Source organism: Erithacus rubecula (genome assembly GCF_903797595.1).
Source record: "Erithacus rubecula genome assembly, chromosome: 23".
Classification (NCBI taxonomy): domain Eukaryota; kingdom Metazoa; phylum Chordata; class Aves; order Passeriformes; family Muscicapidae; genus Erithacus; species Erithacus rubecula.
In genome coordinates this window covers 3,661,325-3,677,380 of record NC_136675.1, presented here as the reverse complement: position 1 = coordinate 3,677,380, position 16,056 = coordinate 3,661,325, and positions in this window count along the sequence as shown.

Below are 16,056 nucleotides of genomic sequence, written 5' to 3'. Positions count from 1 at the left end.
GGTGATTTATTCTGTGAGGGATGCACTGCCTTTGCAGAGTCCCCTGCAATGCAGAAAACACTTGACAGAAACTCAGCATCTTTAATTTCCCACAAAAGGAGGAGGCAGATGTTTGAAGAGCAGATATGGCCAGTGCCCCCTGCAATCAATCCATACCCAAAAAATCCACTGCAAAACTCTGTCCACCTGTGTGAGACATGGGACCTGTTCACTAATGCAGCTGGTATCAGAGAAGAAAGCCTTGGCAGCATTTAATTATTCAAAAATAAACAATATTTGGAAACAAAACCATGGGAAATTGCTAAGATTTGCCTCAATAATTCTAGAAAGGGACTGAGCAGCAGCACAAATTGTCCTGCAGAGTATTTGTGCCAGAGCTGACAATCTTGCAGCCTAAATCTGTAGACTGGAGCAGTATGTGATGTAAATGTTGTACATCATAAAAATCAATGGTTCTTTTGCTAAGTGGTCAATATTTATTTAACTTTAGCATTGTTTAATTCAATGTATCAATTAAAGATAGTGTAATGTCTATTTGGTCCCAAGCTGCTGTTTCTGTTTGTCGTTACCTCATCTGTTTGATATCACTCATGTCTTTAAATCTCTGCTCTTTTGTCCCCTTGCATAACTCAAGGACAGAAGTAATTGACATGAAACTTTTAAAAATTAATTTCACCGCATATGCCACTAACAGAGAGTGCAAGTCCTCAGAATCATTTATAACTTCATGGTGATTGGCCCTGACAAAACAATACCTTAAAAACTTACAAAAGTAAATTATGGTCCAGGCAAATGGCTGGATGTGAGCTGGGCTCAAGGCTTGGAGGGCAGCCAGGCAAAAACAAAGTAATGTGCTTTTGATATTAATAACAGAGATGATATTGATCCACAAGCCAGTGTCACTTCTGTGCTCAGGCAAGGAGATTGCTTCAGGCATTTAGCCCACTGAAAGCCACTTTCCATGTAGGCCATTTAATTCTGTGAGCCTTTAATTATATGTAATGGAACCTAGTTAAAGGGCCAGATTCTTATTTACTCATCTTGGATATGGGCTGTGATTCAGGAAGCTGTCAAAAAGGTATATAACTTAATTCTTAGATTTCAAAAAGCAGCTGTCTTTTTGTATGTTTATTTCATCTGTGTATTTTTTGGCTCAGAGCCTGCTGGGAATTTGTAGGTACATGGATTCAAATTATAGAATGATATTTTTTCAGAAGACTTGAAGCTAATCTTCTAATCTTCTTTTTTCTTTTTTCTCTTTTTTTTTTAATTTTGTTTTTTTGTAAATGTCTGTCTTTATTTCTTCCCTACACTATAAAATCAGCAATTAGGAAGAGTCAAAATCTCAAGCTCTCATGCTAAAACAGAGTCACTAGGAAAGAGACAGTACAGATCTGCACTTTGAAAATACCTTTTGTCACATGTTTGCACACACCTGAAAATGTGTTCCTTATGCTCAAACAGAAGTGATCAGATTAACATAAATAAATTACCTGCCTAAAGTCTACTAGAAGAGGTTGTCCCTTAAAATTTTTTCACCAGAGAAGGATATTGAGGAGTGCCAGGGATTGTTCATATTTTTGCTGTATCCTTACCTGCTTAGAGTTCAGAAATTTTAGGGCTACAGGAAGGGGGATGGAGCATATATGAGACTGCACCAAAGGAAAATTTGGGTAACCGGTGATAATGAAACTCTGCTGCAAAACTGTGCTTCTAATTTTGTTTCTACTTCTAGCTCCAAGCTCAAAAGTAGCAACAATTTATGTATTAAATATATGAAAATACTGCACAACAGCAAGGGCAAGACAAAGGTAATTGAGCAGTCAGCAGCTTTGGACAGCTTGTCTGTTGAGCTGATTCCACATGGAAAACTTTCAGCTCCTCTTCCAGGGTGGAGGGTAAGTCCAGCTCTTGAAGATAGGGAAAATGCAACTCCACCAACTTTTATTTAAGACACTGAAAGTTATAAATCTTGCCATGTGGTGGTGGTATATTATTGTCATTCTGTATATTCTTGGGATAAGAAGGCAGAACAATCAAGATTTCTGAGAAATTACTAATTGTTTTTTGTTGGCCTAATGTCTAATTCAGACATTCAGGAGGCTGAAAGGAAAGGAATCTGCTGATTTGCCTGGAGAGCAGCCCTGCTACCTCTCTAAAAATGGATATATTGGATATATTGGGACAAAGTGAGCAAAACACCAAAAGACAAAAGGTGTCAGAAAACAGTAAACAACAAAACCACTGTGCTGCAAATGCTGGCAGCCAAGCATTCACAAATATCCTGTCTGCAGTCAACATTCATTCCATTTAATAAGAGCAGTTGGGAAGGAGAAAGGCAAAAAGGATTTGGTGCTAAGCCAGCAGACATTTTTTCCATTTGTAATTTCTCACATTTCTCTCATAATTTCTGAAAATAAGCAAGATTGGCCACTTGCCTACTTTGGTTAGAGATGTTTGGAAACCCTCTTGCATTCCCTCCTGTTTTTTACTGGGAACTTCCCAAACGAAAGAGTTAACTCACTTTCTATATTAAATATTTACATAAAAATGCTCAGGAAGGTGTGTGTAAATTATAAATAATGTAAAGCAGGACTGGTCTCGGTTAGAGCTAAGAGACCCAAATTGTATCATCATAATACATTATTCACATATAATGCATCTATTCTCCTCCATTAGTGTTACTAGAAAAAGCCCCTGAGTGCTTAACTTGAATTTCGAAGAGTGTAATAAATGTGAGATAAACAAATAGCAGTGGGGATGCATCTGTAGTTAAACAAGTGTAAATTAGAGCTCAGCCTAATTCCTCCAAACTACATGTAGGACAAACATGATGCTCTCCAGAAACAAGAGATCAGTTACAAACTGCAAAAAAAACCCCAAAAAAACCCCCACAACACATCCCAATTATCTGATGCAGTTTCCTCTCCTTTGTGTTCCACCCTCCCACCCCAAAGACAAAAAAGGCTTCACAGCAATCCAAACCCTGGATTTTTTCTGGTCAGTCCATGAACCAAATTGCAGTTTTGGGGGAAAGACACAAAAGAGAGACAAGAGGGAAGAGAAGGTGCATGGAAGGGAAGCAGATTCAGCAGGTGTGGAAGAGAAAGAAACCCTGACAGGGCCTCCCTGGAAAATCATCCCTTAGATAAGAAATTGCTCCTTAGAATGACTAATACTAGAAATATTTCATTCACTGTGCAGACCCCTGCTTTATCTCTTTATGATTTAATTGGTCCATTTTCAATCCCTTAGGTGACAGGTCACTTTTTACCTAATAGTTGGTCAGTCTCACAATCCCCTATACTATTGGTCTGTTTTTAAGGCACCTCAAGCTTCTGTTTCTTTTTCATGTGGATTTGTATAACTGCAATGTACAGAATTGTTCTGGTAATTCTTAGGGAAATATTTATTGTAATTTTTTTTTATTATTACTTTTTTGGAAGTGAAGAGTTTCCTGGCTTGGAAAGTGTTTAGAGATCTCAAGGTGAAAATGTTAAAGTAGGAACATGGAATATTCTCATTAGTAATTATCAGCCCAGTGCATTCAGTCCAACAGGGCCTGGAACATTCACTTTGGTGCAGAGCTCAGGTTTCTCTCAGAAAGGCTTCATAAACATGAATTTCATCAAATCATTGAAATGAGAAAGTCAAGCACTACATGAATAGAGTTACTTCTGTCCTGCAAGGCTTTTTAAACTTGCTATTCCTGCTAGCTGTAGATGTTGGAGTTTGAGAAATAAGCACTTCTCCCACAGGCAAAGTTTGAATTACATTTATTTGGCAAGGGATTTTGCTGTGAGGATGAGAGTCAAGGTGGTGGCACAGCCCTTCTGCATTCTTCTTTCAGAACTCAGAGAATCTTTGCTAAAATCCTGAGATTTATTATTAGTGCAAGGAGAACGAGAGTCTGGCTAGTGGCATATCTTGAACAGGTAACTTTTCCAGAACAAGGGAACTGCCTGAAGAGTGAGTTGGAGGAAAAATACTTAATAAAAAATGCTTTAGTGGGAATTTTTAATAGCATTTATAAGCTACATTGTAAGCAAGTGTTAGGTCTTGTGCTGAAAAACTGCAGAGATGAACGTGCAGTTGACAAACAGAGATTTCCTTAGAAATCAGAAGAGTAGAAAATTCAGTAAATCAGAAAAAAAAAAAAATCAGTCTGAAAGCAGCTCTTGCCTGTTGACTCTGTTCAGTGTCTACTTGCATGAGTTGTGAGGAAAACAATGCTTTTGATTAATGGCTTTCAGGTATGACAGGAGGGGTGAAGGGGGTTCCCAGTGCATCATCTCCACACCTTTCTGCATCAAATCTCTTTGATGCCATATCAAAAATCTCTATATGTCACAGAAAACCTCAGTCAAGAAATGTCTCCAGAAACCCTCAACAAAGTTTAAAGCATTGATCCCATCCAAAGAGCAACAGAAATAACAATACAAAAAATTAAAAAGCAAATAAAGCTTACCAAAGAGCTACTGCAGAACTGTAGGAAGCCCTCAGCCTCACCATCTTTTTGGTGCTAAAAATTAGTTTTCTAGATACTTTTAAGCTGTAAATTCCTCAGATGATGTCACACAGACATGCATAATTTGGTAAAATGTCCAGCACAATAGAACTCAAACTGCAAGCAAGCTATGTGTGTATTATTATAAATTTTATTTAACAGCTCTATGGTATCATAGAATATACCCCAGGCAAAGCTTACAGAAAAAAAAACCATTAATCACTGGAGAAAGTGGTCTTCAAATAGAGAACATTTTTCCCTTAGTAAAGTATTTATTCTCCTCCATTCATTAACATCCAATTAGCTCCTGAGCCCTTTCCCTAGTGCTGAGGGTTGCTTTACAACAAAACAAAACAGTATTGCAAAACAAAACCACAAAGAGCCCCAAACCCAACTCTCAGTATAATTAATTAATACAGAAAGAGATTCACAGAAAAGCTGAAAGCACAGCCACAGAGAAACCCCCCTAAAAGCTACTGAGACTCAGGAAAGCTGCTGCCAGCCCATGGGAATGGTGACAGCAATCAGAACACAGATTTTCTTTGCAGATCCTCTGTTACACCTTCTTTTTATTCCTGAAGATTTCCCTGGCATTCCTGTGCTGATTGAAAAGTGTCCATGAAATTTAAACAGATATTTGTGCCAACAGGGGACTGTGCATCTGTGTGTAGCTATGAAATATTACCCAAATCTCATTTACTAATAGAGTTAAAATATTCATTTAACAAATTAAGCAGTATTTTCTCTATCAATCATTCTGTTTTCTCAACATGTTCTTTTGTTGTTTTCTTCACTCTTTGTTATGAAATCTTGGTATCTACTTTAGTAAAGAATTTTGTAAACAAATTACAAGAATTACTTATAAACAGCCTGATTTTAAAAGATAATTGTAAAACCACTCTAGTCCTATTATCCTCCTAAACTTTACTGAATTATTTACCAAAGACAATTATATTAAATTTATTTATAAAGCTGCATAAAATAAAAAGGTCATGAAGAAACAGAGAGATTTGAGGCCCTCATATTTGAAGACAATTTCTCCTGAGAAAGGCTAGTTTAAACTCCTAAAAATGTTTAATTTTGCTTATGTTTGCTTATGACACCCATCATTAGCAAATATAATTTTTGGGTCCTATTTCCATAACGAATTCACTAGAAACAGAACTTTTTTTTTTTTTTTTTTGAAGTTCAAACACTCTCTTGAAATATTTGCATCCCAGTTTCCCACTGGGGCAGGAAACAATATTCAGGTCCTGAATGTTGACTAAAAATAAATGGTAAAAGAGCTGAGTTTTCCCCTAGTTTTTGGGAAGTGCTGTATAAAGAACAGCCTGAAGTGTGAAAAATTCTGTGATTTTCACAATTACCTCATTGCAAACAGATGAGGATGTTAACTACTGGTACAAAGAAAAAAAAAAAATTCTTCCCAAAAATTCCAAAGGAACGACTTGTGGGTATATTTATTTGCTTATTGAATGTGATAGTATCCCTTTAAGTGAACTTGTCACAGAAGATTTATTTTTCTTCCCATTGTCTAAGACTACAGTGAGGAGCACAAAAGGTCCAGTGCCCAGGACACAAACCCTGGAGGCTTTGGTAACAAAGGGGCTGACAAGGAGAGCCTGGGTGACAGTGAGTGAAATGTTCACCAGATCCTTTTGTCACAGATTGCAGAAATAAATGCAACATTTGATTCAAAGAAATTAGGAATTATGTCAGCAGCAAAACCACTGAAACTGCAGTGTCTGACTGGAAAAGGTGGTGGATATCAACCATTTAATTATTTCCGAATACATTCTCAAATATCTAGAAACAATGATTTAATTTTCTGCCACTTTCATGGAAATATGTTTCATTATTTTCTTACTTTTTTTTTTTTTTTTAGTTTTTTTTTTTTTTTTTTTTTCACCATTCTCTTCTCTTCAATGAATACATGGATTTTGAATATTAGGTGAATAGTCCTTGCAGCTGAACACAAAGGGGAAATGATGCAGACAGCATTATGGTCTCTCTTCCTCTTTTTGCATTAGGGTGGAAATGATATGCAGCAGGGATTATGCTTTGTTTAAAGCTGTGCCTCTGTCTCTAAAGGAATATATTATACAAATCTTCTAATGTTGTTGAAATTCCCCAAAACTTGATTGTGTCAGACATAATGTGGCAATGAGGTTCTTATCCTTACCTTATGCAGAATAAATATCTAATATCAGAGAGTATAACCTTGGAAAAGTATCCACCAGGGAATATCCCTGCTGTCAATAATTCATGGTGCTGGTGGTGGGAAGGTGCATTCAGTGAGCCCCTGACATTACACAGAATACATTAATAAAAAAAAAAAAAAAAAAAAACAAAAAAAAACAGCTTGGGGAGTGGGGGGGAAGGAGAGAGCACAGGGGGACCGGCTTCCCTTCAGGCCCATTAGAAAAAAAAAACCCTGGAATTATTCAAATTAGCAAACCAAACCAAAGAGAAAGCAAACCAAACAGGGCTCCCTCCTCACCAATTCCACAGTCAGAATTATTTGAGGGTGAGAGCATGTGGAATACAAATCTTTACACAGAGATTTGTCTTACATCCTCCAGCTGGGCTGAGCTCCTCTGATCCAGCACTGCTGAGAATGGGGAGGAGAACGCTGATGAATGAGCTCCCCACAAGCCCACCTATTAATCCTACTAATGCTTATTCAAAAATCAATATATTTGGGTTCAGTGATGTTTCCATAGGCAAAAATACAGATGTTATTCACACGAGCTGAAAATAAGATAATTTTCTGATAGTATCTATCTGCCTTAAAGATGATTGCAATTTTAACTAAAGACAAAATGGTAATAGATTTCAATACAGTTTTGTGTCTTTTTCATTCCAATTTGCTCTTTTACTGCTATGGTTTTAATGATTTAGGAACCAGAAGAATAGCCAAGACTCCCAACAGTCATTATCTCAAACAATGAGAGTTTTTAGTGCAAAATCAGTGTTTGTTATAATGAAAATAGATTCCTCAGCTCCTGCACGGTTATGTACAATTTCTTTCATTGTTAAATAGAATGTGATCGCTTATTTTCACCAATATAATGAACATTTTTTTGTTCAGGAGCAAAAATAAAATGTGAGAATTTATTTACTGTTATTAAGAACATGTATTTAACAAGAAACTCCCACCATATGACTGAAGCTGAGAAAACTGGAAATAATTTTCTGTGAACTTTTAGAAGCTTGAGGGAGAAGTGCAAAATTTCCAAAAGGTAATGAAAGAGCTCACTCTGGAGTAAAAAATGGTTCTCTTTAGATGGTTGACCAAACTCTTAATTTGTTAAGCCAAATGAACCAAATTGAAAAGCTAACAGAAACATATTAAGCGGGCTTAATGAAGTAAAACAAAACACTTCTTTAATACCAACACATCAAAAAAAATTTCAAAGCTGAGGAAATTATTATTATCATAATTATGATTTTTATCGTTATGATTTAGAGTCAATGCATGTATTTATGGTCATTTTTGATCTCTGAACATTAGGAAAAGCATTCACATTAATACTTCAGAGATATGTTCTATAAAAAGTCCATATGATCTCCAGGAATGAACGGGAACTCAGAGGCTTTTATGCTTCATTGTGTTTCTCACTAGTTCTCTTTGGCTTGGTTTTCATGCAGTGCCAAAAAGGTGTAAAAACCAGAACATTAACCAAGAAAAAAAAAAAAAACAGCAAAGCTGCCAATACCCTTTAAAATTTTTCTTAGGCTTTTCTTTGTGTAACAGGTTGTCTTGGGTTGCAATACAGGATGTGACCAGTAATGTGTGTTCTCTCCCCATCTGCTGCAGCCAGGTGGGACAGTGATCCTGATCTCCTGGCACATATTATCTGCTAATGGGCCATCTTTAAACCAGCTGGGCAATCATCTTTATCTTTCCACAACCCATCCTCCCTCCAGGAGATATCTCCTGTTAATGGGCCATTGTTTAAAACTGGGTGTGGCAGTGATTCTTATCTCTGTGGGAATTAACTCCTGTAAATGGGTCATTGTTTAAAACTGGGTGGGGCAGTGACCCTGAACTCCTGACTCACATTATCTGCTAATGGGCCATCTTTAAACCAGCTGGGCAATCATCTTTATCTTTCCCACAGCCCATCCTCCCTCCAGGAGATATCTCCTGTTCATGGCCAGTGAGTCCCAGTGCATGACTGATAAAATTCCATCATCCCACTGGGAGATGCTCCACCCAGGGGAGGAGCCAAGCCTTTCCTACCCAGAGAAAAACTGAGATTTTGGACACCAAGGTACCTTCTTTCCACTGGATTCCAGAGGAAAGCCAGACCTTTCCACATCATCCCTGGAGCTTCAGAGGAAACTGCACCTTCTCCAGGAGCACTGCTCCAGCTGAGCCACATCTGCCACTGCAGGAGGATGCAGCCACCATTGAATGGGACTGTGCCACCACCCTGAGTGACTGACGGGTGTCAGCTTGGATTCTGACTCTGGCAGGGTTGGGATTGCTCTTTGTAATACTGCATTTCTATTTTAATTTTCCTAGTAAAGAACTGTTATTCCTAATTCCCATCTCTTTGCCTGAGAGCCCCTTAATTTCAAAATTATAATAATTCTGAGGGAGAGGGTTTACATTCTCCATTTCAAAGAGAATCTCCTACATTTAATGTCCTTCAAAACAAGACACAGGTGAAGAAAAAGTCCTCACTGGAATAGAACTACAACTGCAGCAGATGAGGGTGTGAGTGCACAGGTGCTCACAGTGAGAGGTTCAGGGTCTGTGAAGGGTTTATGAGCTCAATTTGCACCAATTATTCTAGTACTGCTATCTTGAATAATACATATTTTTTAGCAGCTTCAATTGCTAAGGATGACTTGTGATGTGACAAAATGCATCATTCAGGCATCTATGCATAGAAAGAACTATTTGCAGTGATGCAAATGTTTAGGAAAAACTTTGTCCTAAAACTTTTGTGCTTATCTAGTAAAACACAATATTAATTTTATGTCAGACAGCAATTTTAGTCAGAGATAAACTTTAGAGGTCAAACTTGATGGTTTGCTCTCAAGGCTGATAAAAAACATTACAAAAAATTTTCAAGAAAAGGTGTTATGTACGTATGATTTTTAGCAAATCATAATCTGCTCATAGGTATGATCCAGACAGAAGTAAAGATTAAATACTTAAATTACTCACTGTGATGTATTTTTTCATTTTCAAAGTAACCATGATTGATATTATACAGAAAACTGTAAATTTTGCCTACAATGGCAGACTTCAGGTCATTAAAATAATATATAACTGGCCAAGAAGTGCAGTTATGCAGGAGCTTTCCCTAATTTACATGTTCTTTGCAACAAAACATGCAAGGTCCCACATTATAGAATCTGTACACATTTGCACAAGCTGTTTTGTTGTGGTGCATGTCTGTATAGGTCTTTCTGAAACAACTTCCACAATTGAAAATCATTTTATTTACAACATACAGGTTACCAGTGTTCCACTCTATCTGCCTTCATTATTACATAAAGAATATGAAACATTTAAATGTCTCTGCCATACAGGAGATTTGTTAATAAATGACAAATACAGAAGAAGGGAGTGACAGAGTTATGCACACTTATTACAGAAATTTTTCTAAGGAGCTGGCTGATTCCTGACCAAATACCTAAAGCACCTTAAGAGAAAGGATTTCTTAGAAATGCTTCAGGTGGTTTTACTTTAAATGAACAATTTTTCCCAGTATTATTCATCTTTGTTATTGGAATCACCCATTTCAGCAAGAAATGGGACAAAACCAAGAGTTATAACCAGGACTGTTGTATTTGCAACACAACACATGAATATATTCACTTCAGGTAATACTGAGGCAGTTTTCCAACAGAACTTGGAACAAACATGCATAACAAAAACTGAGCTTTTCTTGAAATCTTTCATGTAGAGGAGCAGCATTTCTTCTTTTCTTTCTTTCTTTCTCTTTAGGATTCAGGAGTTTGGAAATCCATAGTGCATCTTTTCCAAAATGCAGGTTATTTGCTGCCAGCTGAACAGAAGGCCCAATCAGCATACATAAACCTTGCCCCTCAGAGATCAGGATTGCTTTGAATCACACATGCAATCAGAACATTTCATGGGGCAAATTGTGGTCATTTTGACAACTATACAGCAAGCTTAATTCCAGTCCAAATATACATGATATTCAGAAATACAATGAGGTAATTTAACGTTTTAAAAGGGGAGCATATGGTATAAATTAGTAGAAAAATCATGACACAAACTTGTTCTAAAGATGTATTGTTCCTTTTTCTTTAGAGATAAAACTCCACCCCCACAAAAGAAAAAACAACACCACACTACCCCCCAACCCACTAATTTCTATTAAGAATAAATTAGCCACTAAAGAAGAATTCATACCAGAAATCTATTTTAACTTGGAAAAGGAAGACAGTGAAAAGAGGGAGGGAAAGTAGGAGGAAGAGAATTATCAACACTTCTTTCAGCACAAATCCAAAATGTAGTCACATATTAGGCACTGAGAAGAAAATTAACTTTATCTCAGCTAAAACCAGCCCAGATAAATGTTGGATCAGTAAGAGATCAAATGCCAGAGAAGAATATGTAAGATAGGACATATTGATTCCTAGGACTTACCATGTCCTTTGGCAATGCTAAGGCTGCTCTCTTATGAGAAACATCAGTGGCTTTTCATTAATTTCTGCTACAGTCACTTAGCCAGTGCCTCAATTAAAGGTTTGTCTTGAAATACATAAAACTCAAACTTGTTTTATAAAATTTGTTCTCTGGAATTATGGAATTTTTTTCAAATTTTGATTGATTGCAACATCATCACTGTAATCTGATTTATCACTCATCACTTTATTCTCCTGCCAAAAAGGGTTAAAAGCCATCCCTTTCCAAACATTTACTACCTGACCTTTTCATAGCCACCCTGACAAATTTTTAGATTTCTGTACTCCTTAAAATGCACCATGATAGTAGCTGGAATCTTCTAATTTCTTTCAACTGTGTTTTCCCAATTATTTATTTAAGAGCTGTGTAGATAAGCTCTCCATTCTCACCTAGATCAGTGATAAGAGAGGAAATGGCTTTTTTAGAGTGTCTCTGCTTTTTAAAGCAGATAGAAATAATAAGGTTGACAAAGAAAAAAGGAAAATTAGGCATTATGAGGGTAATAACTTAGAAAGTGTCAGATTCAGAATAATTGAATTCAATGACATTTAATGCTATGGAAAACAATAGCAGCAGCCCAGCCACCCATCTGATTCATGTCTAGTTCATGTTTAACAAAACAAGGCTAAGGGTCATGCAGTCATGAGTCCCATAAATAACCTGTTAATGGGATTTCCAAACAAGCTGTCCTCAAAATGGTTTTTTGTCTCACAGAAAGAATATTAAAATGCAAATGGATTCGGGCTGTGTCCTCATAAACAACCATGTTCATTTAACCTCTGACCTCGACGTTTAACTGCCCATTCCAGCAATTTGTATGGTATTAGCCACAGCATGCCACTCCAAAGTGCTAACTTTGAGAAGAGAGGACTAAATGAATAAGTTACCATCTGTGGTGCCCAGTTAACCATCTCAAACTGGCTTCATAGGCATGAAAATATTATTTAAAAACTTTATTTTAGTTAGTTGATTTTTTTTTTTCTATGGGAAAAAAAAGGTGGCAAGAAAGGTGCTCTGAGATATTGATTATATAGTGCTGTGTGCCAGCTCAGCAGGAGATCAGCTGGAGAGTTTTGGCACTTTTTCTGCCAAAAGTCACCTTTGCTCCCCTTGGCCAGCTGACAGGACCCTTTGGTGAAGCATTTTATATCCTACAGCACCCTGGCCAGATTTTCCTAACCCTTTTCTGTAGCAGGATATTCCAGCCATTCATTCCCTGCAGAATCTTCTGTCATGTTTTTAGAAGGATGTGGCTCTTCTTCTTACAATAATAAAAAGGAGCCCACCTGCCTGACATGGATAATGATAAAAATTGTTGTTTGTTCAGATTCAACCACTTTTCTCCTACCTGGTACTCATCACAACTCTCAAGGGGAGACCTTCAAATGGCCTAGGGGAGCTTTCCTGACCATGGAAAATGTCAAATTAAAACAACAAGAAGCAAAATATCTGGTAACTGTTCCCACTTAAAGGTATCATGAAAATCACACCCACTCATACCAAATTAAAATATGAAGGTTGCTCTTAACAACTTGGTTTTGAAGGAAGAAATAATTATTCTCTGAAAGACATAACTTCTGAGAAAAGAGTGAGTCCCTTTGCAGTGAACTGTTTGTTCCAGAGGGAAAGGAGCAGTTGGGATGTCAGAGCATTCTTACATCACAGAATTTCTATTCTAAAATACTCATAGCACTTCAGAGTTTATTAGGAATTTGTAAATTCTACAGAAAACTGCCACAGCTGAGAATGGATCTAAAAGTTTCAAAGTTTGCTGCACAACACTGAAGAGAAGGAAACAATCTGAACTAACAGTGTTTAGAAAGGAATTATTATTTTCATGTTTGCTAACACTGGGCCATGGCCAATGGTATTCTCAGTTGATTATTCACCTGGACTAATTTTTCATATCAGTTTTGGGTTTAGTTTTTCCAATGAGCAAATCCCTTTCTGTAAATAGCTTTTCAGGGGCACAGTTTCAGGTACTGCTCATTGCAGGTCACTGATTTGTCTTATTTTGCTCACACTGATTGGCAATAAAGTGTTTGAATAGCAGAGTTTCAGCTGCTGACACTTTTCTTGTCCAAGAAAACTCTAGGTGATGACTTCTGTCCTAGAAGAGGTGATAACATGTCTTTTTACCTCATATATTAATAACTTGCAGTTTCTTTTTCCACATTAAATTCTAAAGGAAAGCAGGACTTAGACTGTTCAGTGACCCTCCCAACACGGTGTGTATAAAGATTTTTATTTCCTTAGCCACAGCACCACCTTACAGAGAACCACTCCTCAAAAGTTAAATCTAAACCCAGAAACATTAGAACTGCAAACTTCTTTTTTTTTTTCCCTGAAAGAGGCTGAAAGCCGAGTCATTAACGCCGCGATCAGTCTAATCCAGAGCATTTGTTGCTGCTAATTATTACAGACAAGCCTCTTTATTGAACCACATCCTTTTATCAGCATTAGGATGCATGAGCCGAGGCTGTTGTTTTAAACGCACTCATTAACCACACAAATCAGCCCTGTTGACAGAGCGCTTTTGAATTAAGCATCAGACTGTAGTCATTGGACAAGGAGCAATTTATAATGCCATTAGCAACACTGGCGAAGGTTACAGGCATCAAAAATTGTTCAGCCATAATTATTCTTAATGGATACAAGGAATAAACTGACGCAGGACAGCTTTTTCATTACCTTTCAATCAAGCCTGATGGCTTTGAGAAATGTACAGTAAATGCGTTTTGGGGAGAAATAATGATGTTGCAGCACCTTTCAGTGGAAAATGCTCTCAGTTCAGAACTTAACTTTTAATAACGTTAATTTGATATAATTAAAAAATAGGATTTGCTTTGAAGATTTTTGCAGTGAATTGTTCTGGCAGCTGTTTAACCATTTTTTCAAGTGTTCATCCCAAACACAAAAAAAAGGTAAAAATCCTCAGGTGCTTGGGATTCTCATGAAAAGCATTAGACTTTCAATTTCCTAAAGCCAGAGCAATGAGGACAGATTTTTACAGTGAACTCAGAGCACCTAGAGAATGAAAGAAATGTTATAAAGTTTATCTACCCGAAAAAAATATCAGTACATACACAACATTCTCCATAAAATTCAGTCATAGATTCAAAACCAGGTGATCTATCACTTTTCCAAAGGTAAAATGGTGAAAAAATACTAAAAAGAAACCAACCAAAAAAACCCAAAAAACTAAAAAGGGGGGGAAAAAACAAAAATAAATTTAGAAAAAAAAACCACAACAAAACAAAGACTTAATTTTAAACTGAGTTTGATGCATTTAGAATTTTTGGTTCTAAAAACCAAAAAAATTATAAATCAGTCCTTATTTCATAGCCCATCACAGCTGCTATTAACAGGCCATGACTATCAGGAAATCCTTCTCCTTGCAACAAGAGTCTTTCCAGACAGTTTGCCAAATGGATTATTGTCCAATCTGACCCAAGCCTTAAAACCAATCCAAAGGTTTTCTGGTCTTTAGCACTACTTGTGTTTTAGCTCATAGTTTTCCATATGTTTGCTCTGAGATCTCTTCACTATCTTTTCCTTATGCGGATGAAAGAAAAGAGATAATTAAGAAAATTATTCTAAGAGAAGTCAAGAATGTGGTTTACTGTTCTTAGTCATTCTGTGCTTGTCAGATTCCAGGTCAGGATAGAAATGCAGCAGGGCTTCTGCTGCTTCAGCAGCCAAATTTTAGCAGCAGCACTGCTTTGCAGGTGTGTGAGTCACACAGTGATTCCTCAGGATTTCAGCTTTTATATTTTTCAAATCCTCTACTGCTTTAATGTTTAACTGTAAAGCTCCATAGAGAGTGTTAGCTACAATCCTCACATTTTGGTCAGACAAAATAATTCCTCTCTGGACCTGAAACTCAAAGACACCGAATTGAGGGAGCAAACTTGGAGTAAATGACTTCATTATCTGAAGCTGTAATTGGAGGATTAACCCCTGATAAGTAAATGGATCAAACTTAAAATTGTCTGAAAAATTTGTGACCATCTTCCATCTTGGGTGGAGCCTCTGAGAGCTTTGGCTGCACAAGATGGATCTATTGCATCCCTTTAATAAAAATCTGCTTTTGTTCTCCTAATCTTGCCTAGCCTCTGTTTCAGGTATCCATTCCAAGGATATTAACAGAGCAACACAAAGTAGATGCTTTTAAAATATTGGGTGCAGAGCTGCTGAGAGTATGGAATGTCTGACACAAAGCTGATGAGAGGAAATAACCCATAACTTCCATTTCAGTCAGGAGATGCAAAGACCAGCCTTGAAATCAAGTTTGAAATTGGTGGATGCCAATGCAAATTATAAAACAAAGCAGGATGTCAGATTGCACCAGAATGAGAGTTCAAGGGTAACTACATATGCAAGCAAATTTCAGCAGGAGTTGTACCAAATTTTATCACACAACTTGTGCTATTTTTGTTTAATTTAGTTTAATTTATTTTTTGTTTAATCATAAATACTAGGACCTGATTACTAAAGAGAGTAATATTCCTTGAATTAAAATATTTCTATCATGCACACTTGAAAACAACAGAAAACAATGGGTGCAAATATGGGCAATCCAAAAAACCCAGAAAGCAAACAAGATACCTAAAGTTGCTGTATTTTTCAAAATATACATATTCCCAGGAAATCTTATTATTTTCTTATTTAGTGTATAACAAAGACTATTTTGATCAAAAAAAGTAACCACAGAATTACCCTTGCAATGCTCTACACTTGTAGTGGTGGCTACAAAACAGACACAAACCCCAAACCTATCTAACCTAAAAACCACAGCCTTATTAAAGGTTAACAGCACAGGGAAATTATTCAGGGGAAGCTCTGACTTCTACTTCAGTTCTTCTTACTGTTG